At 47.2% G+C, this 14,339-nt stretch overlaps 1 protein-coding gene across 1 annotated transcript in view; it reads left to right on the top strand.

Moving 5' to 3' along the window:
* BUD13 (BUD13 homolog) overlaps positions 1-8,458 on the top strand; it is a 678,491-nt gene extending 670,033 nt beyond the window's left edge. The window contains exon 17 of the transcript XR_014815375.1: positions 6,632-8,458. The gene's annotated coding sequence lies outside the window, so the exon portion shown is untranslated. The remainder of the gene's footprint in view (positions 1-6,631) is intronic.
* The last annotated feature ends 5,881 nt before the right edge of the window (positions 8,459-14,339 follow it).

Genomic DNA, 14,339 nt, shown 5'->3' with positions numbered 1-14,339 from the left:
AAGTACTGGCCCTGGTCTTTGGTCATATTTGCTAACCATGTATGCATAACCTGAGAATAAAATCTGACTGCTTTTCTCCTTGTTCCAACATGGTATGTGTGCTCTATGCTTTTTCATCCAAGGCACCTGCCATGGGCAGCCCTCTCCTGACCTTGCCTGCTTTCTATGGTATCCACCTTCAAGGACAGACGGCATGAGAGTCAGGGAATGTTATGGACTGAGTTGTGTCCATCCATGTCCATACTTGTGACTTTATTTGGAGACGGGGCATATGGGAAGGTAAATGGAGGTTAAGTGAGGTCATAGATATGACACGCTAATCCTACAGGACTGTCTTTAAGAAGAGGAAGAGATAGCAGAGATTTCTCTCTCCCTGCCAGCACACGGAGGAGAAGTCACCTGAAGACACTGGGAGAAGGTGGCCATCAACAAGCCAGGAAGAGCCCTGGCCAGGACTCGATTTGCCAGCACCTTGATCTTGGATGTCTAGTCTCAGGAACTGTGAGAAAATAAATGTCTGTTGTTCAAGTCACCCAGCCAGTGGGGTTTGATTACGGTAGCCCAAGATGACTGATATAAGGAGGCTTCAATATTTTTCTGCTGTTCCCAGCTGAACTGCAGCACTTTGGAGCTGAGATCTGATCTTCAACCTAGGGAATCTGGGCTGGGTTTTCATATAGGGCCAAGCATGGAGTAGGTGAACAATAAAACCTATTCATTTCTTGAGGGATGACAAAGAGAGAGGAGACTTTTCCTAGCAGGAGGCGAGAACAGGGATCTTAGGATAAGACCATTAAAAGTGTGGAAAAAGAGCCGTTTATGGCCACTCTCCCCTTCCCTTAGACATCTTTCCTCCCCCCATGCCCCCAGGGATGGCACACGTCATAGATAATTTGGGGATATTCTAGGTATTTGTTATGATTGAAGGTGGGAGTCTGGAGACCTCCCCTGTTGGAGAATCCTGAGGTTTTTCTTTGGTCAATTAATGGGCACACATTGAAGTTGTAAAATGACAACATGACCTCTTATTTGATCCTGGCAGCCAGGCTGAGGGGTTAGGGACCCTGCATTATCCTTGTTTTACAGGTGAGAAAACTGAGGTTCAGAGGCCAAGTGCCCTGCCCAAAGTCACACACCTACTGAGAGACCACAGCCTCCTCTATGGGTCTGTTTCCCTCCCAAGCCTGTGATCTTTCTACCTGGTTCCCCAGGAACAAGGACCCCATCACCTGGATCGGCTTAACCCAGGCTGCCCCTCTGACCAGCTCCAGCCCAAGTTCTCCTCATTCCATCCCACGGGTCAGGGAGTCTGTTTCCCGGGGTGAGAAGTGAGCCCAGAGCTATTCATCTGACAATTGCGCCTTTCAGTCCAGATTTGTTTTTTGATTTGTTTTCTGTTTGTCTTTACTGCTGGGGGAGGAGGGAGACATGGGGGAGCCTCAGCCTTTTCTGAGAGCTCTGTGTTTATTTCTCCTTCTGTTGTGTGGGGATTTTAAATGACGAGGCTTTGATTTTTCTGCCTCCTTGGGAGATGTGCACAATTTTTAAAAAACACATTGGCTCTGGTATTACATTGCTGCCCGTTTCTGCCCGCTGAGGAACCCAGGGGCCTCAAAGGCCTGGCTGTGACGGCTGGTGTTCCCTCTCCCACCTTGTGTGGGGGCTTTTGAAAGGAACTCATCCTGTGTGTTTTGCTGAAGTTGAGAGAGACAGCACGCGAGTCAGAGGGAAAAGCCGGGTACGAAGGGGAACTCTGGGCTGCGTCTTTGCCAGTCTCCACTGGAGCATCTGTGTTTGAACCTCTGAGCATGCCCGTGCTCACAGCACTGGGAGACTGTTATGTGGACCCCAGAGAGGGTGGGCAAACATGCACCTGCTTGTGGTCAAGCGCCTGCATCTGAGGGAGCAGATGCTGAACACGATTGTGTGGGTGCTCAGGCATGTCGAGGAAGGAGACGTGTCAATCATGTACTGGGCATACAGGTGTATGGCTGCATCTAGGTGAGACCTTGGGTGTGAAGACATCTATGAACTGTACCCTTGCCTGTGAGCAAGAATGCACACGTGCAGAAAAGATGTCAGATGAAACTGAGGGCACGGAAATGTTTATGGAGCCCGGAGAACACATCAGGAGACCCCGTTCAAGTTCCCAGCTGACCTCTGCCTAGAGTAGTCCTGGATTCCTGGATGCAGAATAAAGATACATACATGTGGAGTTCCTGTCATGGTGCAGCAGAAACGAATCCAATTAGGACCCATGAGGTTGTGGGTTCGATCCTGGCCTGGCTCAGTGGGTCGAGGATCTGGTGTTGCCTTGAGCTGTGGTGTACGTTGAAGACTTGACTTGGATCCTGCACTGCTGTGGCTGTGGAGTAGGCAGGCAGCTACAGCTCCGATTAAACCCTTAGCCTGGGAACCTCCACATCCCATGGGTGTGGCCCTAAAAAGCAAAAATAAATAAATCGATAAATAAATAAATAAAAGAAAAAGAAAAAGAAAGATAAGATACGTGCGTGGATATTTGTGTCTCTGTGGGAGCAACTTAGGGTGTGTCTCTGTGTCCGATGCACCTTCCTGAGTACACATGTTCTTAGGGAATTCAGGAAAAGAAGGGTCTGGGTGTGCACGTGACAGTGTCAGGGTGTGTTTGTGTGGTGCTGTCCTGCATTTGCGTTTGCTGTGTTCACAACCCTGAGAATTTAAGACAGCAACAACAACAACAATGACAAAGAGGAATGGAAAACGGCGAAGTGCTGCTGCATCCGTTCCTGGAGCCTCAGGAGCAGACCCCGTGCCGGCTGCGATTCCAGCAGAGTCTGTTACCATGACTATCACTAAGAAGACACTGCTGGTGCCTGTTTGTTTTAACATCCCCGTCTCTGTGACACCCCCTTCTGAAACTCAAAAGCCATTCCCTCGGTGCTCCCTTGCCTTTCAGATCAGAGGATGAGAGTCTGTTTCCCTCCCAGTCTCCAGGCAGAACAGAGAAGGAAGACAGCCTCCCACTGCTGCAACCCTTTCCCCTCCCGGGTATCCAGGTGCTTCTGGGGATGGCCTAGAACCCTCCGGAAAACCAGACAACCCAGGGAGGATGGGTGGCCTCTTGCTTGTCTTTGGGTCTGATCTCTTGGCTCAGCCTCTGACTAACAGGCTGCCAGGGTCTGGGAGGGGAAGGCTAAGGATGATGACGGGAGAGGGAGCTGCAGATTTCTGAGAGCTGCCCAGGAGCACGGGGCTGGAGAGAACTGGAGACAACAGAGCTTGGTCCCAGGCTGCAGTGGGCCAGTTTTCATGCCCCTTCAAACATCTGCTCTTGGCTCCTTGCCCAGTTTGTGACTGGGTGGGGGCAGGCTGGAGGAACTGGGAACTGCCGGGAGAGAGCAGAAAGATGGGCCAGGCTGAGCAGGCTTGCTCCTGCTGTTTCATTAGTTCTTTCCTTAAAGGGCAGGGCTGTGAAGTCCAAGCCATGGGCCCCTTTGCCCATCAGCTGTCAATTTCAGATATCCCAGGCCGCTTGCTGGACCAGCACCCCCAGCCTTTAGGTGGGAAGGGCTTAGGTGATACAGACAAAAGAGAGGGGCATACGCTGAGCATCCCCACCCGAGGGGAAGAAGGCACCCCTGGCTTCCCTACCACACTGTTCCCTGGGGGCAGCGGCTGTGTCCTTTTAGATTATACCCCACCTTGCCTCCTCCAGGACAGGGCCCTCCTCTGGGCCCCAGTTACAGGAGGCTCCAGGACATGTTCCCTGAATTTAGAGCCCTGGGTTGGGAGCCCTCAAACCTGAGGGTTCCCAGTCGGGACGCTGATTCTATGTGCAGGCAATGCTTTGCGTTTTCTCAGCATTGCTTTCTTCATCTAAAAAATGAGGAGCTTAGATTGAATTATCTCTATACTTCCAGCACTGACATTTCATGATTCTATTAACTAATTGAATTGGATGGACATTATGGAGAATGTTGAACAACAGGTCATTTTTCTCTGAACATTAACTGGATCCCTGGGCTGTGTCATCATCAGGTCAGCGTAAAGCCCAATATGAAATAATTTTACCTTCTCTCCCTTCCTAAGTGAGCAGATTCATTGAGTCCATCCTGAAACCTGTGGCAAATGTGGAGGCATGTTCCCCGTCCTGCTGTGAGTTTCTGGTGGTTAGGATGCTTCGGGCCCTAGCCAGCCCTTTAGGCTAAGGAGACCAAAGGTCACTTTGGCTGTAACACCAAGACTTGCTTGGGGCAGTAAAAGTGGGGACTGTAGAAAAGATCCGAGTTTGAGAAGCAGATCCTGGCTCCGCCAACAGGACCAAAAAACGGATGTGCCTTTTTGTTGTTGTTGTTGCCTATTCTAGGGCCACTCCTGCAGCATATGGAGGTGCCCAGGCTAGGGGTCTAATCAGAGCTGTAGCCACCGGCCTACGCCACAGCCACAGCAATGCGGGATCTAAGCCGTATCTGTGACCTACACCACAGGTCATGGCAACACTGCATCCTTAACCCACTGAGCAAGGCCAGGGATTGAACCCACAACCTCATGGTTCCTAGTCGGATTCCTTAACCACTGAGCCATGACGGGAACTCCCCAGGGATGTGTCTTTCTGGAGCTGAGGGGAATAGATGCTGGAATTCTTCCTATAACCCCTGCTTCCTGTGTCACCCACCCTCTCGATAATTTTTTATTTCTTTCTGATGGATGAGAGTTATGGATTGAATGTGTCACCCTAAAATTTGTATGTTGAGGTCCTCATCCCTTGTGCCTTGGAATGTGGACTTCTTTGGACATAGGGTTGTTGCAGGTGGAATTAGTTAAGCTGAGGTCATCCTGGAGTGGGGTCGAGGGCGGGGGCCCCAGAATCCAACATGACTGGTGTCCTCACAGAAGGGGGAGCTTGGACACAGACACGCATTGGGGGCAAATGTCATGCGAAGGTGAAGGCGGATTTGGGGCCATGCTTCTACAAGCTAAAGAACAGCAAGGGTGGCCTGCCACCTCCAGAAGCTGGGGGAGAGGCCCAGATTCTCCCTCCCAGCCCTCAGAAGGAACCAACCCTGCCTTGACCTTGGACTTGCAGCCTCCAGAACTGTGAGACAATACACTTCCGCTGTTTAGGCCACACAGCCTGTGCTGCTTGCATACAGCAGCCCTTGCAAACCTGTCAGTAGAAATACAGCTGCTGGAGAAAGCCTTGCATCTCCCATGCCCTCCCCTTTCTGACCAACCCCCACCCCACGACTCCACCCAAGTAGGCCAGGAGGAGGGATTGGAACAGCAGGTAGTATTCTCAGCGGAAGGGATTTTTCCGGCCCCGTTTGTCTTCACAGCTGTTGCTAAGGACCAGGAGGTCCTTCCTTCTATCCCACTTGGATTCCACCTGCTGCAGCCCCATTTCCCCTTATTTCTCCCGCTGCCGAAGAGACACTGATCAACCAGAACCCCCACCTCGAGAAAACAATCCTTTGTTGCTTAAAAGTTACGGGTAGACTCTCCTTGCCCTAAGAGCTGATGGCTCGCGCCCTCTAGAACAAAGTAAACCTTCCATGCTCAGCGCCCGCCCCCTGTCCAGACCCAACCCTCCAAATGTCCCTGTGTGATGACCTTTTCTCCCACGTCCCACGGTGGCTGGGCAGGATCTGGTCTCCTCCTCCCACCTTAGCCCTCGCCTGTCTCCTCCTCCCTCCCCCCAGGCTGTCCTTCCAAAAGACAGTGCTTGTTTATGTGCTCACACTTGCCTTGTCTCCAAACACAGCGTGGAAATAAGTCGTAAGGACTGAGATGCAGCGGCTGCGAAATCGCAGTGACCGATGAGAGGGCCTGATTGCTTGTGCATGGCTGCTGAAAGGGGTCTTGACATTTTAAGTGCTCGTCAGAGTGAGGAATGACAGCGGCAGACAATGAGACACTTCCTCTTTGCCTTTTGCTGGCTATTAATAAGTGTTTCTGATTCTGCAGATGTGGGGGAGATTCTGGGCCATTGGGTTGGGCGTGCTGCGGGTTTTTTTTTCTCACTTTGTCTTTCTCCCAGTCCCCTTTTCCTCCCCCCCCCAACCCCCCGCCTCTCTCCTTCTCTCCTAGGCGCTGCCGGCTGTTTGTCTTGGAGTCGGATTTGTTAGTGCTCAGAAAATGTCATTAGGCAGCTGGACTCCGACCTGCTCTTGGCTCTTCGCTGGAATTCAATCTCTTAGTCTCCCTGGCTTGGACCAACTGCCAAATCCCACTCACTTCCCCCAGGGTTGGAGAGGAATGGAAGGGATAGAGTGGGCTGGCAGAGGAGATAGGGTGTGAGGCTAGGTCTGGGAAGGGGGTACCGGGAACGGGCTGCACGCAGGCACCCTGAGGGTGGTCAGAGCCGCTGGCACAAAGGACCAGGCCTGGGACAGACAAACGCAGAGAGAACAGGCAGGGAGTTTCCTCCCTCCCTCCCTCCCACCTTCCCCTCCTCTCTCCTTCCAGCAGCACCTGACTTCAGAAAAGCCACGGCCACCTCCTCCACAGCCCACTCAGGGAGGCTGAGAGCTGAGGCTCAGCATGCTGGGACCACTGAGGCCACAAGGGGGCCCTTTGGTTTCTGGGGTTCCCAGCTTGGCTCCCCGACTCTCTGTTTATTGCTCTGAAATCCACCCTCTTTCCAAATTAGGGAGACGGAACACCCCACATGCCTGGAATTGAAGAGTCTCCCTCAGTGCTGACGCGGGTACAGTCCTGGGCGAACCAGGACCCAAATCACCCCATGACCCTTAACCTGGCTTCTGATGTTGCATCTTGAGAGGTACCTTCCTGGCTTTACAGGCACGTGGTTGCAATGGGCCTTGCACAGGGAGGAGGACGCCAGAGGGTGGGCTGAGGCAAGACAGAGAAGAACCTTCGAGTTGGAACTGCATGGCTTTCTCATCCTGCAAAAGAGAAAAGAGAGCTGCCGCTAACAGGGAGTCCCACCTGGGGGTGCCTTCCCAGTCAAGAGCCCCTGTGTCTGTGGGGAGGACAAGGCTTAGGGGAACTAAGCAGAAGGAGGAACAGCACCCCTGCTCCCAGGCTGGCCTGGCCCTCTGCTCCCTGCGCCCCCACCCTCCCCCTCCCCCTGCCACCCGCCTCCAGCCAACCCCCCTCCAGCCTGGCTGCACTGGAGTCCAGCTCGAAAGCCTTATCCCAAGCCCACAGCCTTTGGATCTCTTTATTCTGATTCAATTACATACACAATATGAGCTTTGCAAACAGAAAATTACACGCTGCAATAATTGAATTCTTTCCTGGACTTGAAGCTCGCTGGGCTGTGGTGTGGAGCCGTTCCCAGATGCTCAGCCTTGCCCCAGGGCTCCACCTTCACTTAGCAAAATAATAACTAATATTTAAACACCATTTTATACGTAATGGTGCTTCTGCCTCCCCTATCTCCCTTGAATTTGACAACTAGGTGACGTGAGCTATTATGTGTCATTATTGTTTATTATGAAGCTATTATATATCATTATTTATCATTCCCTGTTTACAAATGGGGAAACTGAGGCACAGAGCAAATTATAAGATGTGCTCACAGCAACAGAACAGACAATCGTGGCAGAACCAAGACCTAGATTCAGGTTTGCCTGAAAGTTCATGACTTTTCCCACTGCAGCCTGACTCCTCTATTTCCTGCCCACCCTAATTACCACACGGTCCTGACTCTCCTGGACCCACCTGGTTCATGGGAAGGAGGGTAATTACCTTTCTTCCCTCCCACAAGTTTAGACCTAAGTGTTATCTCCAGAACCATGGACAAAGTCCATCCTGTCTTTTACCATAAACCAAAGCCACTGTTACCAAACTTGTTAAATACCAGCAAAGATTATTGTTGGCTACTCTCCCCAGCACTATTTGCTTCCCATTGGTCTATCAAACCTTCTCCCTGTAGGACCAACAAGGCGACCACTTTCATTCCATTTCCCCTGCTCTTACTTTCAAGCCAGACAGATTCATTTCTTAGGTGTCTGCAGGAAATACGACAGCGACTTCTGTCACCCTCATCAGCATCCCCACAATGAATGTTTATTGAGCATCCTGTTATGTGCCAGGCATTTGTTATCTCCTGTGGGCCTCACAATAAATTAATGAAATGTGTATTTATATTTCTATTTTAGAGATTGGGACCTGGGACCTAAAGCAGCCAAGAAATCCTCTCCAAGTCCCTACGTCCAGCAAGGACTAGAACTCAGGCCCCCCAACTGCAGAGACTGTGATCCTAACCCCTGTGCCACATGGCTACTCAGGAATGTGTCCCCTTCCTTCCCTCCTCGTTCAAATCAAACTCATCTCTGAAAGGGACTATTGAACTCCCTCCTTCATGGTCTCCTAGAATTTGGTCTTATTCCATTCAATCCATCCTTTCCCCTCTGCCAGTGGGTGACTTAATAAACATCTCTGACAAAGCCATTCCCAGGCTCCAAGGAATCCTCCATAACTCCCAACTACTTACAAGAAAGAAAAAAAATACCAAACACTCTATGTGGACAAAGTCTTCTAAGATCTCTGTTTGGTTCCCAAGCCCTATCTTCTGCCTTTCCCCTTGCGATGGGTTCCGAAGTTATGCAAGACTGCTCATAATTCCAGGACGTTTCCCACCTCAGTGTTTTCATGTTAAACTTCTCCTTCTCCCTGGAGTGCCCTCTCACATTGCTGGATTTAAGCTTTTTCACCAACGTTCAGCCTAGGCATCATCCTTTCCAGAAAGCCTTTGCCGAACCTCAGGTGGCAGGTCTCCGAGGCCGTGATTCACAGCCCCTGTGCACTGCTCTGAGGACAGTTCCTTGTTCACATGTCTGTGGCCCCTACCCTGCTCGCAAGCCTGGACTAGACATTCTTTCCTCAGAGACTAGATCATGTTCTCTGTGCCCCAGGAGCCAACACACTTCTTGGCTCATGGCAGTCACTCATTCACTATCTGCTGAAGGTCTTTTTTTTTCTAATTTCTTTTCTTTTCTTTTTTTTTTTTTTTTTTTTTGACTATTTAGGACAACACTGGAGGCATACAGAAGTTCCCAGGCTATGGGTCGAATTGAAGCTGTAACCGCTGGCCTACACCACAGCCACAGCAATGCCAGATCTGAGCCGCACTGCAATCCACAACACAGCTCATGGCAACGCTGGATCCTTAACTCACTGAGCAAGGCCAGGGATCGAACCTGAGTCCTCATGAATACTAGTCGGGTTTGTAACCCTCTGAGCCACAACAGGAACTCCTATTGAAGGTCTTTGAGTCACTATGTTTAGCTGATGGCCCAAAGGTATGAGCATATCCTCCTAAATACCTAACCTCAGAAAAACTTGCATGATTCTGGGCCCTGAAGATAAAGAGAAGTATTTGCCCAAGTGGCCTGCAGTTGCATGTACCAATGGAACCTCTGTTTCTTAGAGATGGAGAATAATCCTAGAATAAGAAAGGCTCCTTCTACCCATCAACAAATCTCACACGAATTTCCTAGAGGGTTCTAGCAAATGGGAAGGAAAGTCTGAGAGGGTGCAAAGTCCACCTGTCAGTCTGGGGCTGCTTGGACACACAGCTGGCAGATGAGTCAGAGATTCCAGCCTTTCTCCTAAGAGTATTTCAGGCATTATTATCATGAAAGGAAACCTGGGAAAATGGAGACATTTATCAAGCTGCTGATAAGATTCAATATCACAAAGATGTCAATTCTCCCCAAAGAGTTCTATCAATATTTAATGTACTCCCAATCAAGACCCTGACAAGATTTTTCATAGAATTTGGCAAGCTAATTTTGAAATCCAGATTGGAAAATTAATATTAAGAAAAACAAGATAATTAAAAGAAAGAAACAGGAAAGAGGATTTGTCCTCTCGGATATCAAAATGTATTGTAAAAGTAGAGTATTTAAAACAGAAAAACTCTGTGGTGTTGACTCATAAATAGACAAACATGGTGGCAGACTAGAATACCAGGTCCAGAAATAAATACATATATTTGCCGGGTACGTAGTAAACACTCAATAAATATTTGTTGAGTAAATAAAGAAAGTGGCATTTCACATCAATTGGGGTGGGACAATTGACTATTCATTGAGGAAAAAAAAATAGAGCTAGATTCTACCAGTCACAAAAATCAATTCCAAATAACTTAAACAATCTAAACATAAAAATATCCCTAATATTTAGAAAAGACTATAGAATAATGTGTTTATGACCTTAGAGTAGGGAGATACTTCTTAAATAAATTAAAATATGCAGAAGATAGAGTGCAGGGGTAGGCTCACCACCTATTTTTATAAAAAAATTTACTGGGACACAGCCACCTTCATTGTTTATGTCTTGTCTCTGGATACTTTTGTGCTACAATGATGGCGTTGAGTTGTTGTAACCATATAATTCCCAAAACTGAAAATATTTACTCTCTGGCCAGGTATAGAAACCCCTGACCTCTGACTAATACAGAGTGAAAATATTGCTAAGTTTAACCACATCAAAAATTGAAGGGTTTCTCATTGTGGCACAGCAGAAACAAATCTGACTAGGAACCATGAGGTTGTGGGTTCAATACCTGGCCTTGCTCAGTGGGTTAAGCATCCGGCATTGCCATGAGCTGTGGTGTAGGTCACAGATGCGGCTCGGATCTGGCGTTGCTGTGGCTCTTGTGTAGGCCGGCAGCTGTAGCTCCGATTACACCCCTAGCCTGGGAACCTCCGTATGCCATGGGAGTGGCCCTAAAAGGACAAAAGACAAAAAAAAAAAAAAAAAAAAAAAAAAAAAAAGAAAGAAAGAAACTTATTAGTTACAAAAATGCCAAGAACAAAGTTTGAAAGGCAAAAATATTTTCAACCTGTATAATAGACGATAAATTATTTGTATAGAAGTTACATGAAAACTACTTACAAATCAAGGAGTCACTCTAACAAGAAAGACACAGTGGGCAGAATGCATGAACAGGAAATTCACAGAAGACATTAATAAGGCCAAAAAAGACCTGGATATTTAGCCTCGCTGTTTTTTATCCCTCGAGAACCCAGCAGAAAACAGAGGGTAAAACCAGGAAATTTGAAGAAAGTTTAGTGAAGGAACTATTTATAAAGATGTGAACTGGATTTAAAGAAATAAGCAAGGAATGGTATACTATCCTGGGCCCATAATTTTACATTATGTATACTTTATATTATATATATATATGTATACTTGTATATGTGTATATATGTATATGCATATATGTGTATATATATAAGTTTGATATGCATTTACCATAATAAATAGCACTTATCTCCTTCCTCTCTAGAAAGGCATTAAAAAACCAACTGTATGGTGTTTAAAAGTATTTAAAAACATAGAGAGGTTAAAAATAAAAGTTGTAAACTTCAAAGAATAAGCATAAAAAAGCTTGTAAGCTCCATTTCTATCAGAAAAAAAATTGATTTCAAGACTAAAATATTACTGGAAATAAAACGTTATTCAATAATTGGTCAATCCATCACAACAAAAAAACCCTCCTTTATAATCTTAAATATCTCTGTACCTAATAACTGAGCTTCAGTAAAACTCAACCAGTCTAAAGGGAGAAATAGGGAAATTCATAAGTATAGTTTTTATTTTAACAACTCCATCTCACTAATTGATAGGACGAGTAGCAAAACAATACCAGTGATATAGATGGTTGGACATATAGGAAGCTGCTACCTCCCCACGGCCTGAAGGTACAAAAGAGTAGAAGCCGGGGAGCATTGTGTGGAGAGGGCTGGAGATAGGGAATGTGGCTTTGGGTAAAGGGGTGCCCTAGCCCACTGGGAACTGGCAGAGAAGGAGAAGGAATAAACTTCATTCACCTCCAGTTCTCCTTCTGTCCTCTGGACCTTCTGATGTGGTCCTTACAGCCCAGCTTCCCAGAGAACAGGGTGGAGACATGTGGAGAGCCGGTCTGGAAGAGCAACCAGAAGATATTCAGCACACTGGTAATGTGGGAAATGACCATCAATGCAACATTGAGATACCTCTTTTCACTCAAGAATGGTTTATAAAGTGTGAGTGTCGGCAAACACACCCATGTACACTTAGGCGGGAAAACAAATTGGGATTGTTGCTTTGGAGTTCAGTTTTTCTACTGCCATGAAATTTTCAGTGTGCATATACTGTGAGCCAGCAATTCCACGTCTCTGTATCCAGAGAAATACTTGTGCTCCTGCACAAAAAGGTATGTGCAAAGATGCCCACTGCAGCATTTTTAAAGTGAGAAATGAAAAAAAATCCAAGATTCCCATCATTTGACGGGTACGTAAATTGTATTATAGTCAAATAAGTGGCAATATAGTCATATGACAGAATAATATGCATTAGTTTCAAAGAATAGAATAAATTCTAAGAGGTGGTATTATGAGTAGCTCTTCAAGAAGTATTAGTGAGTTGAATCATAATATGTATAGTATTTTATTTATGTAAAACATATGTAAAAGTCACATATATTTATATTCAAGATGTTTACATTAATGTAAATTTAAGGACATAGTCTAAAAGAATATGTGTCATGATTAATTACGAGGAGACGATACATTTTTTACATAAGGAGAATGTATTTATTTACTCTGTGAAGCTAAAAATGTATTACCACCAAAGAAACAAAAGACTATCTGCCCTGTTGGGATGCTGCTGCCATGAAGCCTTCTGGTTTTGCCTATCAAATTCATCCCTCCTGTGCACGGTCTCGACCTGACATCTCAGTTGTGACACGTGCCACAGTCGAGCTTATCCGAGAGTTCATGGTTCATGAGCCTCCTTTCCCTTCTGGACTCCAATCTCCTTGATTTTAAGAGCTGTGCCTTTACAGTGGACATTCTTTACTTTCTTTTCCAGTCTCTATTCCTTTCTGGCAACCCTCCGACTTACAGCTAACCCATATGTGACAGCAGTGCCCTCCAGGAACCGTGCTTGTCAATAGTGAGTACCTGGGCAACTGACCCAAGTTGGACCAATTAGTGTACTTTTGTCAAAGATGAGGACTGGGGAGAGACAGAAAGTTAGACCTGGGATATGTCAACTGCCAGGCTTTCAACTAAGAGGACAGGAGAGCAGACAAACCTGGCTCCTCAGAGAAGGAGAGAGCAGAAGAATGAAAGGACATGCCAAAGGGAGCAGAGATATGAATCCTGCTGGTGTTCCTGGACCTGACTCTGGCTTTTGCTTCAGCAACACCTTTGGACCTTCTTATAAAGGTCATCACTGCATCTTTATAATCAACGCTCACTTTGACTAGCGTCTCCAGTCGATTTCTGCTGCTTGTAACCAGACGAATTCTATTCAATAGCAAAGGGTTGTTTGCTTTTGCATTTCCCATTGTATCTACCTCAGAGCAGAGCTGGCTTCCTAGTAGGCATTCGGCGAGCATTTGCTAAATTGGACAAGTGAGGCATTCATTCCTCCTGTGGCGCCCTCACACGGCCACTCGTGGACACTTGCAGTGGTGCTGGCTCACCACCTCTCAAGACACCCCATCCCACTGATGGCAGCTCCATGGACCCCTTTTCAGCATGGCAGCTCTGTCAACTGGGGAAGCCCTCCCTTTCTGAGCTAACCATCCCCACTTCCATCCTTCCTCAGAAATCACTGGTTCCGGACCATTCTTTCCTTGATCGTCTTCTCAGGGCAAACATCCCTCTGTCAGGGTCTCTTTTAGGATGAAGTGCCCCAAATGGACTCTCAGACTTCAAGTTCCTGTGACCCGTGAGTGATGGCAGAGGTGCAGGATGTCCCAAACAGACCCTACATAGCTGGGAATCAGTAAGGGTCTGTATTATTTTGCTGAGTATTTAAAAATGAATGAGACTTTGTAAGGAAAGGCTTGGACGTTGCTTCAATGTTGAAACACTTTGCTATTAAAACTGGGTGAATATGAAATTTGTTACTACCTGGAATTTGGTTTGCTGGCGTGAACCCCTAAGCACGAAGCATTACCGTAGCACAAAGCACACATCTCCCCCACCAGTCCCCAAGCCCCTCTGTGACTATGAATCACTTACACTTGAAGGGCAGCTGGCATCCCTCTGACTTGGAATTGAACTACAGACTCTGGAAAGTCTTGTGGCAAAGCAAGACTGTCAGAGCCTCCTAGAGCTGGGAGGGTATCTAGTCTAATCCCTTCATTTTACAGATAAGCCACCTTAAATCTGTTCTGGAACAAGTGGGGCACTAATAAATAAGTAAAATGAAGTAAATCGTACCTATGAAGGTGCTAAGAGTCAAAGCAGATCAGTGGCCAACCCAAGAGCAAGCTGGCAGGTAGAGCCGAGACCAGCCTTTCCGATCTGTGGTTCCTTCCCTGTACCCATGCTTTGAGAGATGAAGTCGGCAGCCTGTAGGGGTGGCCCTTAGGTGCAAAGAAGCTT

Source organism: Sus scrofa, chromosome 9 (genome assembly GCF_054392235.1).
Source record: "Sus scrofa isolate SSC_HxYL_T2T_F1_AM1 chromosome 9, Sscrofa_HxYL_maternal_Yorkshire_Landrace_v2.0, whole genome shotgun sequence".
NCBI classification, from domain to species: Eukaryota; Metazoa; Chordata; class Mammalia; order Artiodactyla; family Suidae; genus Sus; species Sus scrofa.
This window is presented reverse-complemented; position numbering and strand designations above follow the sequence as displayed.